At 43.2% G+C, this 12,921-nt stretch overlaps 1 long non-coding RNA gene across 2 annotated transcripts in view; it reads right to left on the bottom strand.

Annotated features, from left to right (window-relative positions):
- The window catches only part of LOC146444290 (uncharacterized), a 77,672-nt gene extending 66,250 nt beyond the window's left edge, over nt 1-11,422 (bottom strand). For both annotated transcript variants that reach the window (XR_014849998.1, XR_014850001.1), the window contains exon 1: nt 10,528-11,422. This is a non-coding gene — a long non-coding RNA (uncharacterized LOC146444290). The remainder of the gene's footprint in view (nt 1-10,527) is intronic.
- Between the last annotated feature and the right edge of the window lie 1,499 nt (nt 11,423-12,921).

Genomic DNA, 12,921 nt, shown 5'->3' with positions numbered 1-12,921 from the left:
CATAAAGGTCTTTAAATGGAAGAGCTGTTTAATCACATGCATTGCAGCACGAGTGGAGCACTGTCTCTTCTATATTGTTTTCAGCTGGAATTTGTGAGCTGATAGGCAGAGCCTGTTTTCAGCAAAGGCAATGCTGTGACATCCACAGCTTGCACTCTCCAAGATCATAAAAACCCAGCAAATAGTGTTTTGGGACAAGGAGTGGTTTCACACAGTTTTCAATTTGGTAGCCCAAAAGACTTCTAAATGCATATTTAGTGTTAATGGTAATGGAACAGTTGGATGCTCACAACTTCCAGTGAAATTTCCCTTTTTGCTGAAGCAAAGTCCCTACGAAATGTGAAGGTGCTGAGCAGGTGTGGTTACCTTCATTTCAGTGAGTTTTCTAGATATGAAGCTGTTTTTAATTTAAGTGTCTAATTAAGGGTTAATAACATAGTTTTAGTCCCTTGCAACTCCCCAGTTTATGATGCTAGCTTGTGTGGGGCTTCCTAGCCAGGACTCTGTTGCAATGAGCACTTCTCAGAAGGAATGGGAGTATCCCCTCTCTTTGTACAATGTATGAAGTGCAATCGCATATCTCAAGGCTTTCTCTTCTTACTATCTCCTTTCATGTATTCTTATGTTTCACTGAATCCTGCCCTAAACTTATTCTCCTCCCTCTAGATAAGCACTCTACTAATACCACTGTTATGAGCCCCAGAAGTTTGGTCTTCTCCTTGGTCCTCACTCATCAAACTCAAACTGTGGGTGTAACACCCCTGTCAGCAACTACTCCCTGCTTCAGATTATGTGTCTGACTCCACTACATAGTCTGATAGTTTGTCAGATTGCTTGGTGTCTCCAAATTGCTCAGTCTCAGCAGGAGACTTCTGCCAGCTTTTTGACAGTGGAACACCATCAAGTACCCTTTGCCTGAGATGGCTGTGGCTTTAAAATACTCCCAGCAAAAGCTTCACTCTTTCCTTACTCCTCTATGTGGAGTGACCAAATCTTGTCCTCGGGGCTGATCCAGCAGAGGAAACAGCTGCGTGCCAGCAAACTGGAAGGGTTAGGTGCTGTGTAGGTTGCCCATCAGGAAGAAAGAGCTCCTCTCTAACCTTTATACAGCACTTCCCCTTGTTTGTCTCGGCTTCACAACAATAAGTGTCAGGGGGTTGTAATGAGCTTGTTTATTTCTAGTGCTGAATTCCTAGACTTATCCTTTTTCACGCTGCTAGCCAGCAGTGGGAAGGTTAAAAATGCAGTCAGTTACCAGTGGCAACATACCACTGTTGTAAATCCTGCCCACACATCTTCAGATCTACTGACATTTGAAACATCTAGGTCTTTTCTGTTAGCTATGCCAGTGTAATTATGTCTTGGTACAGCTTTTTTTCCTACATGTCATCCTTCAGGAGTGCTCAGATAAGTATATATGGAGGATAAAAATGGAAGGAGAAAGGAAGGAGGAGGCTGAAGTTATAAAGAAAGAAAGGAAGCCATTGCAAATAGTTCACTGGGATGTTTGAAAAAGCAGTATCACATATTAATAGTTGCAATTTAATAGCAGTTTACTGATCTCTTTAAATTATTTGAGATTGTCACCTGTGAGCCGCAGGACAGGCTGTGCCAGTGAAATCAATTACATTTCATATCAGTACTGTCTGCTTATCTTGCACAGCAGGGATGTGGAGGTGCTGTATGTCCTTCTAGTCAGCAGCACTGTAAGCTAAACAGGCTGCATGCAGTGCAACTGGCATATATGCTGAGGCAAACGTGTGAAATCTGCATGTGAAGACCAGTGAGTCATTGCTGCTTCTCATTAGAGTCAGCAGCGAGAGGAGACAGCTTTGCTGCTGGTCAGGATTCGGCTCGATGCAAAGCTGGCCTGAATGAATGTGAGAACCTTTTGTTTATAGCACACACACACACACACACACACAAACACACACACACACACACACACACACACACACACACACACACACACACACAAACAAATGAAATTTCCAAATGGAGTCTGTTTCCAAATGCTGAGAGAAAAAGGGTTTACTGTTTGGTCAAGGCCTTTCTGCCCTGATCACTGCCTTGCTCAGTAGCCAAGACCAGTGCAGTGTCTGCAGAACTGTGTGAGAGTCCACCCCAGTACAGGTGACAAGATGGAGCCACAGGTGATGGGAAGGGCAGCCTGACTTCAGCTGGATACATCCAGGGAAGCAGCAAGCCTCAGCTAGAGCCTGGCCCTAGACAACTCTGTTTTGTGCAGCACTTTAGAAGAGGGCAGGGGGAAAGGGTCATCCCCTCATGCCCCTCACAGCTCTGGCAAGTGATCTGTAAAAGTGTCATTTTTGTTACTTGCTGCTGGCCCGGGAGAGCAAAGATGAAGCTACCCAGAGAACTGGTTCTCCTGGAACAGAACATCTCACTCATCATCCTTCACACAGAACAGTATCCAAATATGCATGCAGAATTAAATACAGACAGGAAACTGGAGTAGCACGCCGTAGTTAGCATGTTTTAAAATTCCTTTTTACTGATATTTTAACAGAAGTTATATAGCTCAGATCAGTGCTATATTATGGGCATCTTAATCATGTGTCTTCAGGCATGGTATCTTTCTAAAATGTTATTGTTCTTAAAAGAAAATGGGCCTCAGAGAGAACAAAGTATTAAAATCTTATGATTATGAGGCAATCACTAGCAGTTTACCCCTTGTCCACTCCTGTGTGGAGGGCTGTTTATGGGATGGGCATGCTCCAAGCTGAGAGAAAGTGGCAGTAACCAGCGGGACTAATCACAGGAGTGAACACCACGCCAATGAGCAAAGATTTGGCAGTTCTTCTCTGTGCAGATAAATCAATTAATTATGTGATCAAGGGCTGTGCTTTGGTCTTTGCCAATGTGAATTATTTATAACACCATGCTGAACTTCAGCCATGTGCACTAAATTCTTCCAATAGATGTAATGAAGTCTGAGAAATTATCCTTTGTGATATGACTGTATGCTAGTGGGCACTTACAGGTTGCTTCTTCCATAGATGCAGAGCATAGATTTTTAATCTGGTAAGGGTCTGTCCGCTGCCTTCAGCCACCATTCTCGCTTTTGACAGTAGTGAGGCCATTATTAAAAATTCAGCACAATTTATCCACAGTTTATTGCTTGCCTAGAAGGGGCATATCACACACAGACTTTCCTTCCTAATATGCAAAACAGTATTTCCAGCAAGGTAGTCAAACATACTTTTGCTCTTGTGAACATTCAAATATTACAGTACTTGATAGATGAAGAAATATCTCCAGTGTAAGCTTGAAGTATCCCATTTATTAGTGTGCACTGTGCACTTTAGGAGAATTATATTTATAGATGAAAACTGTCTCTTAATTTGCATATACCTTTATATATACTATTCTTAGTAGTATTTTAATAATTACTATGTATTAGACCCAGCTAATGAATAATTTTTTTGTTAAAACATGCTTCAGTTTTATCTCAACAAACAAATAGATATGCAGCTAGCTACTTCAGACATCTCTGTTGAGATTCAAAAAGAACTTTTCTGCTAGTTTTGGTCTTTAAAGTTGCACAGAAGTTAGATCACCAAACCAGCCTAACAGAGGTGATGAGGACTTCCTTATAACAAGAGCCTGTTACTGCACTCTTTATTTTGCGGGTTACATTTCAAATACTCAGCTGGACCAAGAGCATGGATGGCTCTGTAAACTGAGCTTGGAACTGGAAATTTACATCCACACTGAGTCTTGACACATCATTACTAGGCCTGATATTACTATGTTTGGTTAGGTAAAGAAAGGTTCCTACACAGACACTTTTCTACAAGCAGAAGGAACAGAATGTTCCTTCGGTGGGAATAACCACCATCCACATTCCTCATTGCCATCCCTGTCTCTCAAGGTTGAGGAAGATGGTCCCTGCTCAAGAGCAATCCTTTTCCCTCATCCCTCAGCAACCCACCACATACTCACCAAAATAAGGAGGCAGCCTGGGGCTGCACAATCATTGCTTAGAGAAATATTTAATTTATAGTTCAAGGTTTGTCTGGAGCTAGATAAAAGTTAGGAACTCAACAGACACATAAGGTGCCACCTTTTATTTCCTCTGTGTCCTGCTGTGGTTGTTTTTGGTTTTTAGACACTCAATCATACATGCATTATCCATTAAGACAATGACAATTTTTTGAAAAACCCCACACTTTTAACTCTGTCAGTAGTTAAATTGACAAGAATATGCACACTTTACCACCTTCAGAAAGCAGGTATGAATATATGAGGATTAAATAAAGATTAAATGAAGTGGGCTTATTATGATGGTATTTTTAATGCCTTTCTCAGTCGTGACCAGTGATTTTGTTTCACAGTAGGAAGTCATATTTCAGCAGCAAAATAATAGTGCAGAAAATTATTAACTGCCCATTTTCAGTGCTATCTTGCAAGCCTCTAATTTGACCTCAATTTCATCACTTATCCTCTTCTGGGTCTTCTGCTAGTTTACCTTAATGATAAATATTTGTTCATTTTAAAGCAATAGTACTGAACAAATGTACACCTTTCTTATGCAGTATTCCCTGATTTATATTTTTGTTAAAATTTCAACATGTACAAATATTAGCTGGAATTTCCATAATTTAGAAGATAAAATTTGGGACAGGGCAATGCCTTGTTTCCTCTTACGAAAACTGCAGTTTATGGATGTTATTTGGTTGATTGTGACTTTAGAGGACAGGGCCAAAGCATAGAATCTTAGTCTGCTTTAGGCAAAGCAATCTTAGTAAAAACATTATAAAATATGTGTCTCATAAATGCTCCATGAAATGGTCCAAATATCAAGGGCTTTTACTGTGATTAACTGCTTGATAGCTTGATTTTCTTTCAGTACCTTAAAAAAACACTAAAATGTGTGAATGGCTGATCTCCCATATAAAAGGGTCTAACTGGTACTTTTATTTAGCTTTTTTCCCTAGATCCTGTGCCATTGCTCTAGTAGGAGAATTTTGTATGTTGGGGGAATGCTGTATTTGGGAGCACATGTATGTAATCCCCACAGAGTACTAAAATAAAAGTTCTGAGTACAGACATTCATTGTTATGTGAAGAGTTTATAAGGTAATATACAGCCTTATATACCCAATGTAACATTTGCCCAGCCCTACTGCCTTTATGATTACAGTTTTTTCCTTCTTTGTCTTTCACTTCTTTTTCCCATATGTTTCCTGATTTACAGTGTTTCACACTCTGCTCCTTTGTGTTAATCTGTAAGGACAGACTCCAGTGCTCCTGTGAAGGTGAAGGATCCCAGAGCATCCACGCAAACAGACTAAAGGAGGGAGACTGTAGTGCACATCTCATAATTAAGAAATGTGCTCTGAGTGTTAGCAGCATCAACAACTGGTATTTCTTAAAAAAAAAATCTTAATTACACTGCCATTTCTCTTGTTTAGACTGCAAACTGCCCTGAGTGCCTGGACTATCTTTTACATTACATTTATGCCAGCTTTTGGAAATCAGTTAATATGCACCGATGGGGACAGATCTGCAAAAGCACCCAGTTCATTTGGACACATGTATGCATTGAAACCCTCTCTTTTGGTAGTAGCTCCAGCTGTTCTGTAAAGTCATCCTTAAAGGACTTTGCCCTTAAAAATTTGGCTCTGGAGAAATTTGAAAAAGCAGATCCTATGGAGTCTACCCCACTGTTTCAGGTGCAGTGTAATCTGTAGGAATTATGGTGGATTGGGAAATAAACATCACCTCACCTCTTTCAGTAGGTAATTCAATATAAGCTTTCTTTTCACTGCGTAGCTAGGTCAATTTTTGTATATTCATGAGGTGCTCAGCTAATTTCTTTATTACAGGGCATTCTCAGATCCCTTCTGCTTTTCCCCTATGTTGACAGGTAGCAAAGCTCCCAGTTACTCTAGGACATCATTGTGTTACTTCTGACAAAACCTAGCCCATGAAATCCCATTTCTGATGAGTTTTTACATGAAACTTTCCTATGAGCTTTGTTCTCATCAGCTGAAGCAAGAGAGAGGTATCTCCTCAGTAGCTAGGAATTGATTCTGTGAGGTGTGGGAGGGAAGCAGGGTGAGAAGGACTGGGGCCCTCCAGCAGTAACAGGAGCTGGAAACGCTGTGAAGCCAATGTGCCTGCAGTGCTACTGCATCTATGTCAGTTGAATGGGAGTTTCCTCTTTCCTCCTTACTTTGTTCCCTGAAGGTGCTAAACAGTCAGCAAGCTTTTTGTCATTTTGGCTGTTGTAAAGATGAAGAATCTGGGACTCTAGTCTTGCATAAATAATGAGTATACTTATGTAAGTATACTTATAATAAGTGAGAGAAGGGAGAGCGACTGCTCCTTCAGCCCATATTGTTCCTATATGCTACCTGCTGGGTTCATTGTTAGATGTAATGTCCTCCTCTGCCATAGCTGAAAGAGAGGCTAAGTATGACAGATTTATTCTCAACCTCCCACCAAGACACTAATTCCAGTTTCAGCAGCTATTTGTTCCCTTGCCTTTAGCCTGTTCCTTCCTAGGTTTGCCATAGCCCTCCCTTCCCGCGATGCAGGGCTCCACCCCACAGGGCAGGAGAGGGGGCAGCCTTTGGGAAGGACAATAATGCTCCAGAACAGCACAGTTGGGTGTGCTTTGCACCTTCTCTGGTCTGCTAAGCATGTAATTTGCACCCTCTGAGAAGCTGCTTCTCGTCGAGTCCCACTCCCACGTTCCCAGCGAGAGCCGCTGCCAGGCGGTGACCGCCCGGGCGGGGAGCGCAGGGCTGGGCTGGCGCGGAGCGCTCAGCTCCCTGCCGGGGGGCAAAGCGAGAGGTGCGAGCTGCGGGAGGTGCAATTCAAAACTGAGCCGCTCACGAGAAATAGCAAGCTGAGCCTGCCATAAGGCAAGCAGATGGATGTGGTGCCCTTTGGTTCTTTCCAGCTACAAAAGAAATTATTTTTTCTTGAGTCATGCCTAGCAATGGTACAATTATTTTTGGACCACCACCAGGGCAGCACTGATATGAAGGTTGTTTCTGTGGTACAACTGCTGGCCATTACTTGTGGCAGAAGTATGGAACAGTGTGTTTAGACCCATTGCTTTCTATTTTTAGATGTTTTTCCATCTCAACTTAACATTTTCTTATTGTCTTGTGAGACATTGCATGACTCTGGGTGCTATAACTGAACTATATTAATGGACTCTGAACCTTGATAAGCACCAGAAAGCTTGTCTGTCAAAGATAACCATGTAAGTCTGGACTTAAGTGGGGCACTCCAAATGCACTTTTTTCTTGTGCCTTTGTCCAGACACCTGGGTATATTTCATAGCCATTGCTGCCTACAGTTGTGTACTTCAAAAACAATTACTTGGTGTATTGTTCAAGTAGTAAACTGATACGGAGCTCATCAATATTGATGTGATGATGATTTTTGCATTATTTTTATGTACTGATTGTATTATTGTTTGCTGTGCAGCATTTTTAGAAATGGAAGCCTAGGATGTATCTTGAGTGACCCTATTGGAATGTCATAGTGAGGTCCCAGCACTTCATTTAGCTGAGGTCAGGGGACTAATTCTTAGGCAGAGCAGTGAGTACAGAGCCGAGGCTCTTCATGCAATTAACTGAGAGAAACATTTTCCTTTAAAAGACAGACACCAGTCTAAGTTTTTCCACTAGTCTAGGCTGTATAAAACTGCTGCCATCTCTCCCATCCTCCTGTACTCACCTCCATATGGGCTACTGCTCGCATCCTTACCTCCAAATTAAGTTTGCTGCTTTAAAAGTGTCCAGTGACACTTCCCTGCTTCTGTGATCTCATGTGAATGTGATTTTACTCCAGAACAAGCCGTCAGGAAATGTTATGTTTCGTGGTGACTTTCATCCTTTGAGGGAACTTATTTGCCTGACAGCTGATGACAGAAAATGTACTTGTCTCTCTAAAATCTTCAGCAAATAGGAGACAGTACAAGAGGCTCTGGTGCTGATTTTCAGGACACTTGAGCAGGATTATAAAGCTGTATTTTCCCCTCTTCCCCTTGACACTAGCCATTGTGACATATGGTCAGCATTTGACATGGGCGCAGCTGAGCAGCTCCCCATTTAGATCTGGGCTGCATCTGCCTCCAGAGACACAGGTGGAATGTGAGCCATCTGTCTAATGCTAACTGCAGAGACAGCCCAGGGATTGTGCCCTTATATGACTTTTTCTTTTATTTCCTTTAAATAAATAGATTAATCATTCTTGATCTTCTTACAAGTTTGAAAACAATGAAGGTTTAGAAACTACAGCTGGGAAAATGTTTTGGGGGGCTCCTAAGTACAATAAGGTCATTGACCTGGGAGCAAGTCCAATGGAGAACAACTAAGGACTGGAGCATATGATATAAGAGGAAAGACTGCAAGAGCATCTGGGTTTGTGCAGGTTGGAGCAAACTCAGCCTCCGCAGAATGTTACAGAGAAGATACAACTGGTCTTTCCACCTGTAAGTTGCAACTGCTGTATATTAGAAAAAAGCTCATGATAATCAGGATTCTCAACACTGGAAGCAGGGGAAACCTCCATCACAAGAGATCTTCAGAGTTCCAAGGGCTCTGAGTATCCAAATTCAAGCTTGGCTCTGCTTTGGGTGAAGTGTAGGAGCAGATGATCTGCAGACCTCCTTTGCAAATGAAATGATTTGATGGTAATTTAGTGCACACCATGAAGGCAGGAGACTAGCAGCTGCATACTAGGGGATAGCATGAGCACAAGGCAGCTGAAGCTATACATAATTTATATCATATGGTCATCATGGCATGAACTATTTCCCTGCTCTTTAACAAGGTGTGTTACTAAACTAGCACTATCAGATCGGATCAGTGCTGCAGTGGTTCTTGTAATGCATTACTTGGTTATGGCTTGCAGTCACTTCTTGTCTCTGAGCAATGAGATGAATATTGGCAATGTAGTGACTACTTTGGCTTATTTACACCAGGAAGGCAATGCTCAGTCACAAACAACTGCAGTTGTGTTCATATGTTGTTATATGTACTGTACCCTCCTGCAGGGGCTGTGGGTACACCAGCCTCAAAGACAACTGAGCAGTTCTTCAACTTCCAGCAGTTAAATTTGAAAAAATATAAAGGCAAACACACACGTTACTTGCATTTCAACCTTCTTACCCAATGCATTAGCATAATGTTTTGCCTATGCAGTCCCATGGTGACCATCAATTCACTACCAGTGGCAGGAACATTGTTCTGACTCTGATGTTTGAAACAGAGAAGATCCGCCAAAGACCTCACATACCCGAGAAGCTAAAGACACCCTTTCCTGCTTGAGGCCACAAACCCAAGCCCGTACCCATATCAGCTAGTGTCTTTGACCTGTTTCCTTCTGCAGATATCCTTGTCCCAGAATGCTGTGAGCTTGCAGAGTCACTTACACTTTTTTGATCGTAATTTAAGAGACATTTGCCTGGAGTTTACTCTCTCTCTTTCTCTCATGACCTCTCAAAACTCTTTCCAGCCCCGCTTTCCAGATTTATGCAGAATAAAACATAAACTGAAAATACTAGTTCAGCCAGGCTAATGTTTAAGGATTAGGTTTAAGAGTTCACATATGAGAAGGACATGAAATAATGGAGTCAGAGGCCATGAAGAGGGAACTTTGGACATGCCGCGAGAAAAACCACATATAATCTATTCATTATAAATGCTGGAAGCCTGTAGTGACTCTATAAGCATTCAGACATCTGGAGAACTATGTGTGTTACAAATATTAAAATCCTCACTGAAAAAAATTTTTTGCTGTCAAGCTGGAAGACGTTATTTTATTGCACAAGACAATGACAAATAAGTTCAAAACCCTTGACCTGGAAGTCTAATAAAACACTAGAGCTGACACAGTATCAGACAATATATAAGAACTGATAAAAAAGATAAACAGGAAAGGGGCATGGCTTCATAGAGGCATGAGTCATGGGTAATTTAAGGGACCCTGGAGTCATTCCTGCCAGTTCCATCAGGCACATCATACAGCAACACCTTAAACCCAGCCACTGCTTCTGGCCAGCTGGTTCAAGAGCTCTTCTGCTGGATGGGAGTCAAGCAGAAAAGGAACAAACTCGTCCCACTGGCTGTATTTAGTGACATGAGTCAGGCTTTTCTTGTCTGGAAGAACTTCTATTTCACCCCATTTGCTGCAAGGGTGAGGGTGAGGGTGGTGACATCTGGCTGGTCAAGCGGCTGTGAGCATGGTGGAGTCCACCAGCACTGCTTTCAAGATGAATCAGAGGCTAAGGGATAGGTGCTCAGTGAATTTCATAGTTTCTACCCTGCAAAGTTTTCCCTCCCACCATCCCCCACATAATTTTGGTCCCTAGCCTGTGGGTGTAGGCTTGGGCCACCACAGCACTGTCACAGACAGGGCGCTGCTATCGAGTCACCAGCTGCCACACAGAGCAACCATCAGTCCACCAAGCAATAAACTGAGTAATATTTGATATGATGAAGTGAAAGCAAAAGACAACACAAATAACACATGGCTGTACCTGGTGCTCCCGGATCTCCTTGCCCTTCAGTCGTACTGGAAAACCTCCATGGGTGCTGTGGTCAGGACCAGGCTTTGAGCCACCCCTGAGGTGATCATAGGACTGCAAGGTGCCTCTAACAATGAAAAGTCTTTGCTTTTAACCTTTTGTCCCTGAAAATGCTGCTGCTCATCTTTTAGGTGCTTATGGGATGCAAACAAAGGTTGATGGTTAACCTCAGCTGTCTAATGCTCATGGCAGTAACCACCAGTGACATTTGTCAAGAGTTTTATTCTCAAGCACAGGGAGCACTGAAGTGTGACAGGAAGCAAGGAGAAAATGTGTGCAAAAACAGGAAAAGGAGAGGAAACCAGGCATGAATTTAAGCGGTTGGGGCTACGCTGAATGAGGCAGAAGACCAGACTGAGCCTCAGAGTGGCAAAGGTGAGGTGGCATATGATTTCAGATAGGATGCAGGGGGTAATACTAAAGGCAGCAGTACTGCTAACTACTAGGAGTATTAATTAGTATAGTAACTACAGACAGCACTCAGGCTGTCCTGTCCCTTCCATCAGCTCTGCACTTCTCCTGGCATAAGGGTGCCACAGAGGTTTGTGAGGAGATGGGGCTGGGAATCTTTGTTTTTAGCCTACGAAAATGTTTGGGATTTCAGAGCAGGGTAGCAGCCAGCTGGAAGTGGAGGAAAGAACTATCCCCAAAGTGACTGAAAACTCCTAGCTTTGGTACAGGAATGACCTTTCTCTCTAGACTGCTACTAGGAAAAATGAAGAATTCAACATTTTCTCAGGATAAAGAGTTTGCCAGAAAATATTGTCCCCACTTAAGATCAGCAGTAATCAGAGAAAGATCTTTCCTCTGTTCCTCCTCATTCCAGGGACTTGGAGAGGACAATCCTTACACCTTCTTCCTGGAGGCACTTCTCTGGTCTCTAGCAACAGCTTGGGCAGGGCTCTGGAGCTCTGCACATGGCTTCTGAGAAAGTCCATGAGCATCTGCAGTGGTGGGGAACTACCAGCCTTGCAATATGAATCAGCTGCAGTCACAGAGTGATGATAAACCCCAGCTGAATCCCAGGGAATGGGATGAATCCCAGGGAAATCAATAAGCTCTAATTTCCCAGAAGCTGTTAATTTAAAAACTAAGGCAGATGAGGCTAAAAGCTTTTCAGTGCAGAGAATGATGTATGCAATCCATTGTTGCTGCTGCTGCTGTTGCTATTATTACTATTAATGAAGAATCACTCTTTCTTCATGATAATTGCCTTTGAAATGTTTCCCTGGTAGAAGCTGGATCAACTGCTTTCCCTGAGAGGAGGATTTTTCTGACCCCCTGTGCTGTGGTGTGCCAGTGCAATGTAAGGCATGGAGCCCCTGCCCTGCTGACCAGCAATCAAGGGAGAATGTTTCTCTGGGCATCCTGCTCCCATGGCTGCTCTTGTGCCTGGGAGGGAGCACCACCACCCTGTGACAAAGGCATAACCAGTCCTATAGATGAGAATTTCTTCAGAATTTTGAAATGAAAAATGCAGCACGCACACCCTCCCAAGCCTCCATCCTGTGAGAGGAAAAAAGTCAAAGTGCCCCAACACGTGTGGGGGACAGTCCTAGGGAAAGGGATGGATTTCCTCTTGCTTCAGACTTCCTGCTGCAGTTGTAGGGCTGTGCAAAGGGACTCACCACACAGCCCAGGACAAGGCAGCTGAGAAGAAAGGCCACAGGTCTTGGGCACATTGCCATCGGAACCTTCTCACTGCTTACTTGTCCTTCTGCTGGGGTAAGGTGTGTTGAAAGCAAAACCACTGATTTCCTGCAAATGCAGTCATGCTGGTGTTGTGCTTTGCTGGAGGTATTGCTTGTGGGGCAGGAGGCCTTCATGGGGGACAGGAAGTGTAGGGACACCCAGCCAGGACAAGAGAGACTTTGTCTCCTCTGTACCCTGTGGGACATTACCTAGCAGCCCCTTTGGCTTCCTGCAGCCCTACTTAGATCCACAATTCAGTCTGAGGCCCTTTGAGGCTTGTGCCCCTTGCTCAATGGTGCCAGCCAAACCTGGAGCACCAAGATTTCAACTCTGAGTGCACTCACTGAGCCCTTTCACACTGGAAAACCCAAAAAAGAGATGTGGTGGAGGCACTTGCACAACCTTCCCGTGCCTCAGCAGTGAGTGACACCACTTGGGCCCTGGGGTGTTCATAAGCATTCATGGGTGCTGCCTTCACCAGGAAAAACACTCATATACACTCTGCTCCCAAGGTGGGAGTCTAATAGGAATTCTTTGAGGCACTGACCTTTTATGAGACAGAAAAAAGAATTCCATAAGTAACAGCTTTGATAGCATTTAAAACTGTCCAGCTAGTACACATCCCAGCAGAGCTTACTTGAAAATAACGTCATT

This window comes from Lichenostomus cassidix, chromosome 1, assembly GCF_008360975.1.
Source record: "Lichenostomus cassidix isolate B80296 chromosome 1, HeHo_3.0, whole genome shotgun sequence".
NCBI classification, from domain to species: Eukaryota; Metazoa; Chordata; class Aves; order Passeriformes; family Meliphagidae; genus Lichenostomus; species Lichenostomus cassidix.
The sequence above is the reverse complement of the archived record's forward strand: the minus strand, read 5'-3'. Positions and strand labels throughout refer to the sequence as shown.